The 17,007-nt window shown below is 38.5% G+C and overlaps 1 protein-coding gene across 11 annotated transcripts in view; it reads left to right on the plus strand.

The window, feature by feature from the left end:
- Positions 1–17,007, plus strand: part of LOC131426980 (innexin shaking-B) — a 1,311,753-nt gene that overhangs the window by 348,069 nt on the left and 946,677 nt on the right. The window lies entirely within an intron of this gene.

Here is a 17,007-nt window from a genome sequence, read left to right on the forward strand (position 1 = left end):
TACAAATAACATTTTTAAATTTGGTTTGATACCTTGCCGTGATCAACAAATGATTCTCTAAAAATTAGTATGCAATAAGAAACATACAACCAAAACTTTTTTGTGGGGGCACCCAAGGACAATTTCGAAAATAACACCGTGACTCATCTGTACATTTTTAAGCTTATCATATTTATTATCAACTTAACCATGCCAACAATTCGTGATACCAATCTAAATGATATCGTGAAATTGTGCACTAGCCTTTGAGAGAAATGGCAAAAAAGCGTTACATACAACTATTCAAAATGTGCATTCATTCTAACTATCTGAACTGTTTCATTATGCGCCTGTACAATCCAGACTTAAACTTTTTCCGAATCCAGAAAAGAATTTATTTATTTGAATTAAATTTCGGATCGAGGAAACTTTGATGGTATCTTTATATTTATTATGGAACCATAAATATAAATAACCATAAATAAGCATAAATATAACCATAGCAACATTGATTGATGTTGCCAGAAAGGAATATTTATGGTGACTTGGCATTGTCGAGGGTTAGTAGAAGGATGGACTAGAATGTTTTGTAAACCAAACATTGGCGATATGTTTGTATGGGACTTAGGCGTATTATTATTTGTATTTGGTTATACCTCGGTAATTTGTAACATTTTGTTTGTCTCCTTTTTTGAAGACAGGAAACATAAATGATTTTTTCCAGTTCAAAGGAAATCGTGACTGCGACAATGATAGGTTGAAAATTATTCTCAGAGGTGCACACAATGCCCTTGAACATCTTTTCAGGGTTATAGATGGAATCCCATCTGGCCCTGCCGATGTAGAGGATTTCAACTTGTTAATTGCCACCATAATATCCTCATCAGTTGAACACACTCGAGAAGTGTTTTGCAAATAGATTACATGTGCCACTTATGATGTTTGAAGTTTCGTTTTTAAGGAACATACAGGAATGAAGTCCATTCTCTTTGCATTTACCTTTAACAAAAGACCAAAGTTGAGTTGTTCGAGGGTGTGATTGATGTCAGATATACTTTTGAATGACAGCCGATTGGAAACAGCAATGAGAACACCTCCACTACGTTTTTTTCTAGCACTTGCGGGATCGCGATCCTTACGGTAGACCGTATAACTCGAGCCAAACAGTTGAACGGAGTTGATTTCATTATTTAACCACGTCTCAGTTAAAATAAGAGCATCGTAATCCATTTCTGCAGCAGCACTAAACAATTCGTCAATCTTCGTACGTAGCCCTCTCACGTTCTGGTAGTAGAATTTTAGTTCGCGTTCGGGCTGTTCTTTTGGTGGTAGTACAACAGAGCAGCTTTCGGTGGTAGTCACGTCGATGCATTCAGGATCACGCGCTGGCTGCAGTGGAGAGTCTGCACCATCGACGAGAACGAGAGAATTGCGTTCGCAAGCAAACTGCAAATGCAGATCGTTTTCAGTGTGTGCAGTATCTAGAGAGGCTTCGGTGGGACATATACCCATTTTGGTATTACCTGACCGGATGATATCGTTGCTCTTAGGCTGATCAGCGAAAACGCTGTAATGCACTGGTGTCTGAAAGTGTGAGACTTCTCTTAAAACTTGTGTAGAATCATTCCTAGCTTCAGTGGAGCATATACAGCTCTTATATTTACCTGATCAAACAGATATTTCCAGTGATGAGTGGATACATTGCGACATGACAGGTATACAAGTGTCTGAAGCAGTTGGATGTAAGACTGATTGCTACGTGGGGTAGTCAATCAGTTGTCGGGCCAGAGCCAGGCGCTTTTGGAACAATTGACATTCTGCGCTCCAACATGTGTGCTTAATATCCAATTTAGGTTCATCATTTGCTGATTTAGGTTGTGACAATTTATACATTTTAGAGAATTCGATTGGCATTCCTGCACTTCATGTTCTCCTGCATATTTTGGACAGCATCGTTGTTTTTCACATGTAGATGCTTTGTGACCATACTCAGAGCAGTTGAAGCAGCGTAAGACGTTGATTGCTTCAATTATTCTACACCTCTCCCAGCCAATGTTAACGCGTTGAAGTTTTATTGTCGTGAATACGACTTACTTTACTATGGGGCGCCTTTTTTAAATTTACCTCATATAAGAATGGGCAGAACTTTATCACGAATATCTGTTGTTGTACTTAACCCAGCCACATAATTTTCTCTACAATTTATCAGAAATATAATCAGGAACTTATGATTAAATTTTCAAAAGCGTGAGATAATCATAAATATCTGAAAAACAGAGTTTACTGAAACTTTTGATAATAATGAGGAAAATTCATCACGCTTGCTTGCTTTTTTCGCACCCCGACGACGGTTTTGAGGTAGTCAGGCACATATCAGTTCCGATTATCTACTGGACGAGTTGACAGGTATACTTTGATTGAAAATCGTTTATTCCTTCTAGTACTTCAGACGGAACTGGATGTCGAAGTGAGGTTTTCCCACCGACATCAGTAAGAACAAACAAAGTTTAAAGCATGAAATGTTGAGGTCGTGCTCTCATTTGGACTTCGGTTGACAGGTGTCGGGTCAGGAATTTACTTTCAAAATTATGTTTCAGGAAATTAGTTCCAGAATACAGGTTTAGAATTCAGAGCCTGCACTGCCAACTCACTCAAGAACTTAAATTGAAACTTAATTCTGTCCTAATCTCTTGAACTCAGGTTCAGTCCCTAATTCCTGAGCTCTTCGATTCGGTTCTTTTTAGAACCATTAACATATTCCCAAAGAACTATGCGTAATTTTACTTTACTATATACGGTCCTTTTTTCAACCAGCTGTAGTTCGAAGTTGTAGGAACTTTCTGCTGATTTTCTATGTAAAATGCATAGAACCGACTCAGTTTAGGTGCATCATTCAAATTATAGTAGTGAAGAAGGGGAAAACTGCCACAATTCACATAATCGATCAACTAATTGATATTCGAAAGTAAAACGAAAGCATTTCAGTATGTTCGTATTCACGACATCCAGTTATGTTCTGACATAACACACCCGGACTTTTTTATTGTTTCAAAAGTGCTAGAATCGGTTTCCAAGACTACCGTCTTATATAAGAAACCATTGTAACGTTTTTGGCCGTAGTCTACATTTGTTTGACGAATAAATAAATAAATAAATAAATAAATAAATAAATAAATAAATGCATTCACTGCTTTCCTGTTCTATGTCGTAAAAGGCCATAAAAATAGGACCTCGGAAGTCAAGGTTTATTTCCGTAAAAAGCAAAGCCTTGCTATTACATTCCTGTGATGGAATTTGACCTTCTGTTTCAACAGACTTCGCAGCCGATTCAGAGTGTACAGAATTATTGCATGGCTGGTGCTACGATTCTACTGACACTAAGAAACCTTCTAGGTCAGTGCTCGACCTTGTTAGACGAGAGCTCTATGCATTGAATCGCCGACTCGGGGCAAAGCGTGTATCTCCGTGCCGATCACTGAATGGCTGCATGGAATTAAATAATCATTCGTGAACGGAATATCTTGAGTTTTGCCTAATTGTGCTAACTGGAGCTCTGGCACAATGGACGATTTTTTTCTTCGCAACTCGTGGGAATTAAATGATTGCAATATTAAAAAAAATCCTTCCATGGTTCGCTATAGACGACTATAAGCAAATATATTTGGTTTCTTCTAGTTGTTTTATGATAAGTGCTGAAGATGGAATGTTCATTACTTTAAATGATAATGATTAGAGTAGCACAAATCAAGCTCCAGTATAAACGTACAGCAACCATGAATCTATCCAGATTTCTGCAAAAAGGTAAAGCTTCTATAGCTTTGGTGTAAGAACCATATTTTCAAAAGGGAAATTTCTACGTTGGAAAGTTGTTAGGCCCAGTCTTTGGTGTCTTCAACAAGAACGGTATGACTAATCCACGTGAAATACCTCGAGCATGCATACTTGCAAATAGTGCCCTCCTTGAATCTCTAATATTGAAGCACATAACTCGAGATATTTGTGCTGTCACAGTTGCTATGGCTATTGATGGCATAGACAGGAAATATGTCTACTGTTTCGGTATATTTGCGGCATAACCAACCTTCGTCAAGCGATAACTTGAAAAAGCTTGTATCATATTGCTGCAAACGAATTTGCGCTTATAATCGACAGTGACATCAATGCTCACCATATCATTTGGGGCAGCACAGACTTAAATTCGAGGAACTCTCATATGATGAAATTTGTGAGCAATACAAATCTGCACATAGTCCATAAAGGAAAGCGTCTTCTCTGGTGATAGAATTGCACATAAGTTGGTAAATTGGTTCATCTTCAATGAGCTCGAACCATCGTTATGTGATCATAAGTACATCTGTTCTATTAAAAAAGATGCCGACGAGACAAACTCACTCATAATTGCAGGATATGACGAGGTTCTCCACTTCGGACTGTTCGAGCTACAGGAGGAGATGCTTGGTGAAATGCTAAAGTTACTAGACTAAGCAAATTATGCAAAAGACATTTGAACCGTCGACGCAAAGATGGGTTGAAGGTAATTATGTCAGCTCGAATGGCTTACAAAAATGTTCTTCGATAGTCTGAGCGAAGTGGTTGCAAAAGCTTTACAAAAATGTTTCTACTCTCAACGAGGTTAGCAGATTGAATAAGTGACTTTCGAAATCGAATGACTTCTTTTTAACGCTTACTGACAGCCGTTAATGAGATTTTTTCGGGTAGTTACTATTTTTGGGCACATGCTCAAAGAGTTGTGATCATTGAATTCGTCAATCGGTGCAGAAAGTGTACGAACATTTCAAACTTGTTTTGAAGAAAATACTTACTTTAAGTCTTGCGATAGGATATATTCCAACAGCCTTGAAGAAAAAAATTAAAACAGTAGAACGCATAATTGATCACTATAACTGGAATTGCAACTGGTACATGGAATGCAACATGCTAATCAGCGTGGAAAGTCCTCTACAATGTTACATGATGTTGTGTACAACATTTAAAAAGCTTTCTCATTTGTCATAAAATTTTAGTCGTGTAAACAATGATTCAGATTTCACTTGTTGGGAAATAATCTCGTTTATAAAATAAAGCATTTTAGCTTTGAGGCGCGTGTAGTGTTTGTAAGTTTATGAACATATAACGCGCATCATATGATGGAAAAGGAAATGTAGTCCAGTTTAGTCTACGAAGCGCTTACAGTTGAAATTTGTTTTAAACAGTTTCGATGCGTTCGTCGTACACGGAGGTACATGGGTTCCATACTATACTACAGTATTCCAAACTTCGTCTTACATAAGTTGTATATTTTTTTTGTGTTAGGGTCCTGAAAATTATGACTAAAACGCATAATGAATCCAAATATACTATTTGCTATGTTGACAATTATATTATAATACTCCACGAAAGTAAATTTTGAGTCTAAAATTACGCCTAAGTCTATTATAATTTTACATTTTTCTACTGGTTGGTTTCCTGAATATATTTTTGTATGATATGATTCAAGTCAATCCAAAAGTTTTTGTTTGTCATGAATACGACTTACTTTACTATTTTGTGGCGTTTCCAAAATTCACCCCGTACAAGAACGGGTAGAAATTGATCGTAAATATCTCATGTTGTACTTAACCCGATCACAAAACCTCTTCATGTTTTGCCTTTCGCATATAGAAAGGTTATGCAATCACTTAAAAAACCGACTAGTGAAAATTGGCCCGGAGGGCCAAGTGTTATATACCATTCGACTCAGTTCATCGAGCTGAGCAATGTCTGTATGTGTGTGTGTGTGTGTATGGATGTGTGTGTGTGTCAAATAATCTCACTAGGTTTTCTCGGAGATGGCTGAACCGATTTTGACAAACTACGATTCAAATGAAAGGTCCCGTGGGCCCATACGGAATCCCTGAATTTCATCCGGATCCGACTTCCGGTTCCGGAATTATAGGGTAAAGTGTGTTCAATATTGTACACCGTCACTTAAACCGGCGAAGCAAAAAACGTGAAAATTTTTCTAAACTGGTCTCAAAACTATACAAATCGATAGTCATTAACAGTAGGCAACTAAAAAAACCGATTCCGGCTATCCTGGTTCCCGGTATCCGGTTCCGGAAGTACCAGAAATAGTGGTCATATGTACCGAAATGGATCTCACTCACTTTTCTCAGCGATGGTTTGACCGATTTACACAAACTTAGATTCAAATAAAAGGTCTTCCGGTCCCATACGGAATTCTTGAATATCATCCGGATCCGACTTCCGGTTCCGGCATTATAGGGTAAAGTGTGTTCAATATTGTACACCGTCACTTAAACCGGCGAAACAAAACACGTGAAAATTTTTCTAAACTGGTCTCAAAACTACACAAATCGATAGTCATTATCAGTAGGCAACTAAATAAACCGATTCCGGCTATCCTGGGTCCCGGTATGCGGTTCCGGAAGTACCAGAAATAGTGGTCATATATACCAAAATGGATCTCACTCACTTTTCTCAGCGATGGTTTGACCGATTTCCACAAACTTAGATTCAAATGAAAGGTCTTCCTGTCCCATACGAAATTCCCGAATTTCATCCGGATCCGACTTCCGGTTCCGGAATTATAGGGTAAAGTGTGTTCAATATTGTGCACCATCACTTAAACCGGCGAAACAAAACACGTGAAAATTTTTCTAAACTGGTCTCAAAACTACACAAATCGATAGTCATTATCAGTAGGCAACTAAACAAATCGATTTTGGTTATCCTGGTTCCCGGTATCCGGTTCCGAAAGTACCGGAAATAGTAGTCATATATACCAAAATGGATCTCACTCACTTTTGTCAGCGATGGTTTGACCAATTTCCACAAACTGAGATTCAAATTAAAGGTCTGCCGGTCCCATACGAAATTCCTGAATTTCATCCGGATCCGACTTCCGAATCCGGAGTTATAGGGTGCGTATTAGAAAAGTTTGTGTGTCATGTTAGTTGGTGACAGATAATAGTGAACCCATTTCGTTTTCTTAAGGATGGCTTACGCAATCAAAGCACTGTTTTATTCTGTATATTATGCATAAACAATCACTTGGTTTCTTTCAAAAATCGAAGAGAAAATTTTTGAATAGAATACCACAATATTATATGTACATGAGAAAGGCATCATCACACCACTAGGTGGATTAAAACAGGTTTTCTATATAGGAGTCAGTTTAAATCCAATCAGTAATATTATTTCACCAATTGATTGGAAATATTTCTACGAATTGATTTGAATGTTCATAGCCATGTATTTTCAATTATATATCATTGAAATGTTGATTAATAGCTAGCAGTGTGACAATTGAAGTTATCAATATATCAATGGAAAAGCATCGCTCTGATTGGTCAATCGATGCAAAAGCAATGGATGAAATTCCAGTTTATGTTGTTTTCGCCAGAAAAATTTGTAAATACCCCTGGGTAAATTTTGGGTGCTTGAGATTCATTTCTAATTTATATAAGATGAACTCGAATAATGAGAAAAAGTTTATCGCTTTAATCGAAATCGCAGAATAGTAGTAAATGTAGAGAAACTTAACGCTATAAAATTAACTGCTTGCATACAAAACTTGAACACAAGTTTGGCGGAAAGATACTTAAATATCGAAATCCGTATCGCAAGGGTGTACAAAGATATAATTGCATACATTTGAGCTATTGGTGTAATTTCGTCGAAAACAAAAAAAAATCAAATTAAGACAAACAGCTGGGTTCACGTGTTCGGTGTTGGTTCCTAATAAAGATCAATCTAAGATAACTCTCGTGCTATTGAGGATTCAAAAGTGTGACAATTGATTGAAAATGTCGACCATTAGAAATTTTAGTCGGCTTGTTCCACATCAATTGCTAATGGCTAGAACAACCCCATGGGGCTGATCCTTGTAGATTTGTCTACAAGCTATCGAAAACCCCGACATCGAATTTAAAGGAAAAAAGCCTCAACGAGAACATGGCGACCGTGATAAAGTAGTAGACAGTGACCGCCAAGGAAATTAACTTTAAAAGTGGCAGTTTTGTGTTAAGTCATTCTAAGCAGAAGAAAAAGAGAGTTCGTTGGACCGAGCAGCCACGCAACGGGCATTGTGCATCAGAACGAAGATAAAACATAAGACTATGTATTGTACCTCAATTTTTTTTTTGAAAAAAATTGTTTTTCGTTTCTGAATTGTTTTGTTCGGTAGTACTACTGAGACGGAAATAAGAAAACACCATTAATCAGTGCGATCAACTCTGAATGGATAATTAGAAGAAAGGCAAAGACGTTGTAAAGTTCTTTGACATTAAAAACTGTGTTTGCTCATCTGTATTTAGAAGTGAGGTGATAAGAAAATGTTACTCTTCGCAGGCCAAACGCAAAGGCGTTGTGAAGTTCTTGACATTAAAATCTGTGTTTGCTAATCTATATTAAGAACTTAGGTGATAAGAAAATGTTACTCTCCGCAGGCCAAAGGCAAATGTGTTGTGAAGTTCTTTGACATTGAAAACTGCGTTTGCTAAGTTGAGAGAAACGAACAAAGAAACAGAAAATTCAGCACTCTCAATTTGAGGCGTAGTATTGTGTTTCGCGGAAGTGACACTTGTGATTGGACGAGAGTCGTCGTCGTCATCTGGCAACGGAGACAACGCAAAACTAGAAGTGAGAGCAACGAAAGAAACACCGCAGACGTCAACCTACAATGATGCTGTCATAAAAGGTAAATTAGTAGGGACAGGTTAGAAATAATCTAATCTTATTGAAAATTTAATTAAATAATCAAACATATTGTGATGAACTAAAAGTAATTAGAGGAATTCCTAGAATTTTTAGATGATATAAGAAAGTGGAAGGGAACAGAAGCTTTTGCCCCCCTTGAGAAAAATTCGTGCCCTTAGCGGAACGATCTAATTAAGAGAATAGAAACTCTACCAGGAGACGATTCGCAAACCTGGGTAAATTATGTAGAAGAAGAAAAAGAAAAATCAGAAGTCAGTGAGAAGAAGTAATAATAAATATATACATAAATATTACAATTTTATCACTTTACTAGCTGACTAAATGCTTATGACAGTACAGGGTCCTCCATGTAACTTTTTTTTTAAACATGCAATAAAACACAAACAGTTTTTAGTGCATTTTCGATTGTATGCAGCTTTATTTCGATTGTATGCAGGCTTTTTTGTTGTCGTTCAAGGATTGAATTGTCTCTGGCTTGTCTACATAACACTTTTCTTTGACAGCCCCCCAAAAATGATAGTCGAACGGCGTCAAATCACAGCTCCGAGGCGGCCAAAAAACATCCGGATTTCGACTGATAATTCGATCTTCGAAGACTGTGCGCAGAATATTGATCGTAGCGTTGGCTGTGTGGCACGGAGCGTCGTCTTGTTGGAACCAAATGGTGTCCAAGTCTTCCTCTTCAAGTAACGGGAAGAACCAATCGCTAATCATGGTGCGGTAGCGCTCGCCATTGACCGTGGCGGCGGCTCCTGCCTCATTTTTGAAGAAAAATTGCCCAATGATGCCGCCAGAAAAAAATCCGCACCAAACCGTCACTCTCTGAGGATGCATCAGCTTCTCCATGATAACGTGCGGGTTTTCCGTTCCCCAGATGCGTCAATTTTGTTTATTAACATACCGCCGAGATGCAAAATGCAAAATTCGTCTCAGCGATGTCTCCGAAATGTTAAATTGTTGAGATCGACGCATCACTGATGTTCCTGGCGTCTCACGCACACTCTCGGCAGCAGCAGCGATATTCTCGGTTGTGCTCACTGTTTTTGGCTTGTCACGCGTTGGTTTGTCAATAATAGTGCCAGTTTCTCTCAATCTTTACCAAAAGAAAACGCACATACGGAGCTGACGGCGCCTCTTTTCTTTCCATTTTCATACGTAATTTTCGCACACATTCCGCAACATTACCATGATTTTCAAAGTAAAACTGTACTATTTTCACGCGTTTCTCAAGCGTATACACAACCATTTTCGTTCAGCGGAAGGTTACGACTAAGTTTTTGTCAAATCATAAGTGACATTAAGGTTACTTATGTCGAAATAACCGCTAGTTCAAAAAAAAAGTTAGATGGTGGACCCTGTAGAGCAACTACACGAAGAATAAAAATACTTATAACTATAAATAACAACTTAGGACAATCAATTAACAAAACATATAAAACAGAAACTCTAACGACAAAATGAAGCTACGAAAACGTGCTATATGCACAAGTAGAAAACAATCTACTAGAAAACGAAGACTCATTATCAAACTCAGAATTAACATTTCTTGTTAAAGCAGCAATAAATGCAATTACAGACATCCGTACTACTGTAACCTCGAAACTACAAGAACAATTAGCTGACGAGAAGAAAGATGCGGACTTCAAAATGACAAACGCAACACCAGCAGCTTTTATAAAGACGTTCGTGATGGAGAGTGACGAGTTTAGTTCAAATTCCGATGGATACCATTGACTTCCGATGGATACCGCTGACTTCCGTCTTTCCAGGATTACTTGTTGTCCGTGAATGTGAAACAGATATGTGTTCTGCTGGAGTCTCCTGCTTCTTCCGCTTGCTGTAACAAGCTTTGTATTTCGCTTGGAGATACCTCTATCGCACCATAATGAACACGAAGACAACGACAGCTAAATTTGAAATGAATGGCTTCTGAGCCGGTGCTATGCATTTTATGTAGCAAATCTGCAGAAAGTTTACTAAAAACTACAACTGTTTGAAAAATTGTATACGGCCCATAGTATAGTGAAGTAAAATTTCGCATAATTCTTTGGGTATAAAATTATGGCTCTAAATGGCACCTTAGAGAATTTTGATGTCGATTATTTCATTTCGGATTTCAATATTTTAGTAAAAGATACTATCAAAATGCAGTACGGGATTAATTTCTGACATCCCAGAAGAGCCAAATAGTATAATTTTCTAGGATATTAAACACTGATTGGATATAAACGATTTTAAACACTGTTGCGAATTTAGAACTGTGAAAATTGCAACAAACTGATCAAATTATCTTAGCACTACACTGATAATTTTAATTTTTGATTTACAAAGGAGCAATCATTATAGTTCTTTAGGTAACATTTAGAGCCACCATTTTTAACCACCCATAAGGTGCACTCTCCGAAGCTGCTGGTTGATTAAATCATTCCCACGACGTCTGCTTCCAATAAAAGCACAAGAAGAAATGATCGATTTTCGCATTTTTTTTTTGCATAAATATTCGTTTATTAATCTTATTTTTGTGTATTACATCAACATTTTACAGTACAAGTGTTTTGACCCTTTGGCCTTTCATCTTTGTTGTTCATACGATTCGTTATTAATATTAGGTGTTTTAGTTACTCTTGTTTTACATACTAATGTTTAATCATAATATTTATTTTAATTGTTAATAAAATATCTACCTACTTATAACTATCCTTAACCTAATACGTACAAATTTTGAATTATTTTCAGAGATTGAGCACCTCTCTTCAAATTTCGTGCAGTATTGTTCGAATTTTTGTTCTAGTATATCCAGGGAGGCCATCTCATGTACTTCACTAGTCCTTGTCCAAGGGGGTAGATTTAGAATCATCTTTAAGATCTTACTCTGAATGCGCTGAAGCCTAAGTTTGTGTGTTCGTGCACAGCCCCGCCAAACAGGGACTGCGTATTCAATTGCGGGGTAGATGATTTGTTTATAGACAGCCATCTGATTCTTCAGGCACAGTTTAGATGTTCTACAAATCAGCGGATACAGAGACCTAATGAGTATGCTGCATTTTTGAACGATTTTGTCAACATGTGACCTGAATATCAGATGTCTGTCAAAGGTGAGTCCTAGATAGATAACTTCGTCGGATCATTGGATGCCCTCATCACCGAATCGTATTCGGCATTCGTCTGATGGAACAAGTTTTGGAGATCTCGAATGTGGAAACAAGATGACCTGAGTTTTTGCTGCATTGATCACAATTTTCCAGCTTGTAAAATATTCCGTTAAAGTGTCCAGACCTGTCTGTAGTTTATTCTTCAGAGCATTAATGACACGACCTTTGTAAAGAATGGCAGTATCATCAGCAAATTGTGACAGAACACCACCACCCGGAAGAGGTGGAATGTCTGATGTGAAAATGTTGTATAGAATGGGACCTAGGATACTTCCCTGGGGTACACCAGCAGGAATAGTAAATCTTTCTGAAAGTGCATTATTCAGAGAAACCTGGAATGCTCTATCTGCAAGATAATTTTTGATAATTTTAATAAGATACATGGGAAAATTATACCTATGCAGTTTAAACACCAGGCCATCGTGCCACACATTATCAAATGCCTTTTCAATATCCAATATTGCCATGGCAGTCGTTTTGGACACTGATTTGGATGACGTTGTTAACCCTTGTGAGTTGGTGGATGGTGGATCTTCCTTTCCTAAACCCAAACTGTTCTTATTAGTAATATATCCTGTTCATCTGCGAAAGCAAGAATTCGCCTTTGTATTGACTTTTCAAACAGCTTGGATAGGGCAGAGAGTAAGCTGATGGGCCGATAGCTCTTGGAAAAGGAAGGATCTTTCCCCTGTTTCAAAACTGGGATAACTTTAGCTAACTTCCACTTTGAAGGGAAGTAACCAAGCTCCCAGCACCTGTTAAAAATTTTAGCTAAGAAGACAAATGAACGAATACTCAAATGTTTCAGCTCAATGTTGAATGTGTTGTCGAAACCGGGGGCCTTCATATTTTTGGATTTTTTCACAATAGCCATCAGCTCATTTGCAGTGACTCTACTTTCCTCAGGAACTAAGCTGTCTGGTCAACCTCAGCTACGCTATCAGCAACGGCTCTTTCATGTGGACTAACAATGTTGAGTCCTAAATTGTGATAACACACAAACTGATTGCCTAGCGCATTTGCCTTCTCTACTGGTGTGATTAAAAGTATTCCTTCAGCTGCGTCCTGGGATGGCAGCAAAGGAGGAATAGGCTTCGGTTTTTTCTTAAGCACCTTCGTTAAGGACCAGAAGGGCTTTGAATGTGGGAGAATTTCTCGAAGCTTTTGCTGGAAGTTCCTGTTGCGAAGCTCATATATCCTTTCCTGGATTATCCTAGTTAAGTTGTTATAAGAAGTCTTCCTATCTAGGATGCCAGTTCGTTGATACTGCCTCCGGTAGATATTTCGAAGTCGGATGAGTTTCTTTGTGACACTGTCAATTTGAAGAGAGGAACTCGGCATATGTTGTACTGGAACCGTCCTATCACGAGCGACTGTGATTGAATGCTGGAAGGAAGATAGGGCCGCATCGATTTCCATCGGGGAATCAAGTGGCAGATCGATATTAATATGTTGGTCGGCGATTTGTTGAATTGGACCCAATCGGTGCGATAATAGTTCCTCCGTGGTTGAATAGGCACTGTTTCTGGTGAAGATCCCAACGTCAATATTACTGGAAAGTGGGCAGAAGAGAGCTCGTTGAAGACAACCGGAGAGCTGTCTATGGCGATGTTGCTGATGAATATATAAAAAATGGAATGAACTCCCGATCTGGAAAGTCGCGTTGGTTGATCCGGAGCGAGGATGTTGTATTGTCCAGCTTCGTAATCTTCGGCAAGTACGAATCCGTTTCGATTCTGTCTTGTTTCCCCACAGCTCATGCCGTGCGTTCAGGACCCCAGCAATGATGAATTTGTTCTGTCGTCGAGTGAGCATAGCCAAATCTCGCTTCAATGATGCACACGTACCATCTCGAAGATTTGTTTGTTTGGGGCAGTACGATGTAATGATGATGATGGGTCCCATCGTCGTTGTAATCTCAATTCCGATGGCTTCTATAAGTTGCAATTTAAAGGCTGACAGAAGCCTGTGCTGAATGAATCGTTTAACGGCAATGGCAACTCCCCCTCCTCTGGTAGTTGTCCTGTCAAGCCTGTGAATCCTGTAATTAGAAATAAAAATAGAAATTTCAGGTTTAAGATGAGTTTCAGTTAAAATAGCAATATCGGCATTCTTCTCCTGAAGAAAGTCCGACAATTCAGCAGTTTTGCTCCTGAGTGAGCAAGCATTCCAATTTACTATAACCAACTCATTATATTGCATATTCGATGATGAATTTGCCTAAATCGTTGATTTGATCTAACCGCGTTCGGCAGTTTCGTAGTTTTGTTGTCATTGTTTCAAAAATGACGATCAGTTGTTCAGCAGAGAATAAATCACCAGAGTCATCCTTTGCTTGTGGTTGATTATTGCCCCATCCAGGAGGGATTTTTGAGGAAGATTCTTTTTGTGATCCAGTGGCTGAATCTTTTGGATTGCTGCGAGGAAGTGGCGGCAAATTCGAAATATCCCTCTTCGGTGGGAGCCGTGGGAAATTGATTTCATCCTTCTGTGGAACATTGTTGCGCGTTGATTGTTTACGGGACGCCTGTTGTCGAATTTTTGTGAACTCAGTACGTTTGGGACACGATTTGCTAGTAGATGGATGGTCGCCATCACAGTTCACATATTTTACAGCGATGTCATCTAGTAAGCAATCGTTGGTATTGTGTGATTCGGCACATTTCCCGCACCGACTTTTCATGTGGCAATTCCTCGCTCCATGGCCGTAGTTCAAACAGTTCGTGCACTGTGTGACATCCCGATGTACCGGTTTATACTTTTGCCATTCGATGATTTTGTGAAATAACGATTTAATCGTTTTCAGTTGACTCATGGTAATGGAGCCCTTCTCCAGATGAATCAGGTACAGTTGATCTCTAAACTTTTTGTCCGTATTATGTCGTTTCATTTTAAACATCATCATAGGCTTCAGTCCAGCCTCCGACAGTGCCTACTTTAGTTCGGCTTCCATCTTGTCGGGTAGTCCTCGAAGTACAACCTTCATAAGTTTGTTGGCGGCAATATCGTGTGTGAAGTATTCCGCTTTTGTCTGCTTCAGATAACATTCCACTCCTTTGTAGTGGTTCAAAGCCGGAACAGTTATTTTGTAGCCTTCAGTACATAAACGAATTGTTGCCTGTAGTCCTTTGCTGATCAGTGTGTTGAAATCCGAGCGTAGAGTTGGTGGGAAGCCCTTCAGGTAGAAAGGCGGCGTTTTTTCCTTCTTCTGCAGTTCCTCTTCGACATCAACTGGCAGATCAGCATATTTTACTCAGCAAACGGTCGTTTACCTGTACATCACTTGGTTTCAGACGCTTAGCATCCTTTGGATCCTTCTCGGATCTATGGCGGTTTTTACCCATAGCTTGGGTAGGTAGACAACTGCGAATAAAAAATAAAACAAAATCGAAATTAGTCGTAGTAGGTTTTTCGTCTATCCACATCGAGTGTTAGATGACGAATGATCGATTTTCGACCACGGTTTCCCTTTTATACGCAGTTAGTTGAAGATATGTTCCTGACTACCTCAAAATCGTCGTCCTTGCCCAAAAAATCCAATCGAAAGTAAAGAGTTTTCCGCGTTGTTTTCAAATTTTGAGAAAACCTAATTTTTGAGTTGTTTGTAGTTATCTCACACTGTTCAGAATATTATCCTAAATTCCTGATCATATTTCGGATGAAATAGTAAAAGAATTATGTTGCTGCCATTAATACAAGTCGCGATATTCGCGATTAAGTTCTGCCCATTCTTCCATATGGGTAATTTTGAAAAGGCACCCCATAGTAAAGTAAGACGTATTCACGACAAAACCCCTGAGGTAGCAAAAACAATGGCCACCAAAGTGGGCCTAAATACACTCGCATCAGGAATAAACCAATCTGAAATAAAAACAATACTAAAAGCAGGGAACTTCCACTCAATAAAGGAAGCTATCCAAAAAGCACAAGAAAATTTGACCGAAAATACAACCAACGCGCAAGTCTCAACCACGCGAGCTAGGTGAAATCACAATAACTTAAAAAACTACAACCGTTTCTCTAGAGGAAACGGGAGGACCCAAAGCAATTATAGCGCAAATTAACGCTATAACGGACCACACCGTATTTACAACAACAATAACCAATTCCACACTAACAGATCTGGGCGCAAAAACAGCTCAAACTACTCATACTATAACAATAACAATCGCGGCCGTGGACATTACCAACCTCAACAAACTCGATATGGGTCAAGTCGATTTCAGCACAATCGGCAGAATGTCTTTGTAGCAGACTCCGAGCCATTACCGTATATACATCCAATGCAAATGCAAACAGCTGTGCCGGTCAATGCACCGAGCGAGCGGCAACAATCACAACATCAGAACCAACTGATGCAAAATCATTTTTGAGCAAATGTGAGAGCTTTAAATCTAAGCGCCTCCAACTTCATTACATTAAGGTCGGAGTGCGAATGACTAACTCAATTTGTACATTACTGATAGATTCCGGAGCAGATATTTCAATTTTTAAGGCAAATAGAACAACATCTAACCAAATTGTGAAAAGAAATGTAAGAACGAAATTAACTGGAATAACAGACGGAGAAATAGAAACTACCGCCATAACCGAAACCGAATTAATGTTCGGAAATAATGTAACCACTAGACATCACTTTCATTTAGTTGGACCAGATTTTCCTATTCAAATTCTATATCACCCTACAATAGCCCCATTCTCTTAGTACAAAAAAAATCAAACGACGCAAAAAGAAAATTGAGACTTTTTAAAATCTACCAACTAAAATACTAAACAAAAAAATACTAGCAAACAAATTTCCTCTACCAAGAATTGACACAATTTTGGATTAACTTGGTCGAGCAGAATACTTTTCGACACTAGATTTAATGTCGATTGCCATGGCTGGACTTACACCAAAACATGCATTCGTTTACATTGACGATATAATAGTGATCGAGATAGTGATAGAATGTTCCATCGAACACCATTTACAAAATTTAGCAAAAGTTTTCGAAAGTATTAGAAAATACAACCTAAAATTAAACCCAAACAAATGTAAATTTTTCATTGCCGAAGTGACATATCTAGGGCATAAAATTACAGATAAAGGAATACTACCTGACAATACAAAATATGACGCCATCAGCAACTATCCGATACCGAAAAACAGCGA

This window comes from Malaya genurostris, chromosome 2 (assembly GCF_030247185.1).
Source record: "Malaya genurostris strain Urasoe2022 chromosome 2, Malgen_1.1, whole genome shotgun sequence".
NCBI lineage: Eukaryota > Metazoa > Arthropoda > Insecta > Diptera > Culicidae > Malaya > Malaya genurostris.